Below are 1,631 nucleotides of genomic sequence, written 5' to 3'. Positions count from 1 at the left end.
CCTTCTTGCCTGTCAATCAGAGGTGACTTATAGTCCCCTTTTTCCCTCTCAAAATCCTTCTCTGGTAACTGCCTTCTCTTTTTTATTTTGCTATGTCCAACATGCAGAAAATGACTTCATTACCACCCTCTTCTTCATTCTGGAAATTCTAAAGCAAAGTTTTCCCAAGTTTTCTGCATCATTAAGTTACCTATTTGGTATACCAGGGAAAAGGGTGTTGAGTTAAAGTTAATCTTGGAGAGCATGAGCCTGTCAAGCATCACTTAGTCTCACATAGACATTATGTTTGCACCATCTTGCAAAGCAGTATTGTAAATTAGCCAACAGGAGCACTGAACATTTTGGTCCATCTTCTGCTGCCCACTCACAGAAGATCCAGGTCTCAGGGGCTAAGTGCCATTCCAGGAAACACCTGGATTCTGAACCTAATCTATTTGTCAAGGAGTAAAAAGGGGATTAAGATTCCTTCCTGCTGGCTTTATCAGTGAACAGAATGATGTGACTACAGTCACTACATGGGTTCTGCTTCCTTGAGACTGAGCAGAGATCATAGGAAAACAATGCCAATGGTGGGTAGCTGTGCAGACACACTGGCTCAATCTGATCCTTTACTAATTCACATTGTTTTCCTCTGGTGTGATTCTCAGTCTACATTACAATCTTAAATTTTTCCATAGCCCATCCTGCAGATACACACTAGCCAGATAAGCAGGTAAACCTAGTCTTACTTCATCTTTGAGGTACTCTGTTCCCCATTTGTGTGTGTTTATTTTCCCATTATATCATCTTTAATAGAGAGTAGATTTTCTCATAGTTAGGGCCCCCTGAACAGCTTTGTTGAGGTGTAATTTGGTATTCATCATTTCTTCTACCTCCCTTGCTAGACCTTTTACCTTGGCCAACATCTCTGATTACCTAGGTTATTTACTTCTTGAGTAGCCTAGATCCTGATCTTCATAGTCTTTCACTCTTTGCTTTCTGATCACATCATGGAGTAAATAACTGGTTTGTGGGTGAACATTTTGAATTCCAAATAGTCTACATTACCCCAATTATGTTGCAGCAACTCTTATCTTTTTACGAAAAGCAGATCATACTAATCTGGTGTAGTGAATCATTTCTTTGCCTGATGGTTGGTAGGTATGATATACCTACAGTGACTAAGCTGGTATTACAGCTGTAGGACTAGACTTTATTTTCTGATAGACATAATCCCATTTACTAAGGAACCAGAGGCTCTAATCTAGAGATTTTTTAAGTACAGAGACAGGAAGCAAAAAGTCCCTGAATGGATCATTGGGAGTGAGGATTAGGGGAGTCATTCATGGATTCAAATTGGGTCTTAGGTCCTGAGTACAATCATTTTTGTACTTATAATGCTGAACATATAATGACTGCTGTTTCACAGTACATACAGCAGTGGTTCTCAGCCTGTGAGTCATGACAAGGGCTAGGTAGGACAAAACTCTATCTTCACAAATATTTACAATATTATTCATAACAATAGCAAAATTACAGTCATGAAATAGCAGTGAAAGTAATTTTATGGTTGAGGGAGGTGTCACCACAACATGAGGAAGTGTATTAAAGGGTCACAGCACCGCTGGGTTGAGACCACTGGATCCTGAGGG

The sequence above is a fragment of the Peromyscus leucopus genome, chromosome 19, assembly GCF_004664715.2.
Source record: "Peromyscus leucopus breed LL Stock chromosome 19, UCI_PerLeu_2.1, whole genome shotgun sequence".
Lineage (NCBI taxonomy): Eukaryota > Metazoa > Chordata > Mammalia > Rodentia > Cricetidae > Peromyscus > Peromyscus leucopus.
Note: the sequence above shows the minus strand (reverse complement) of the source record.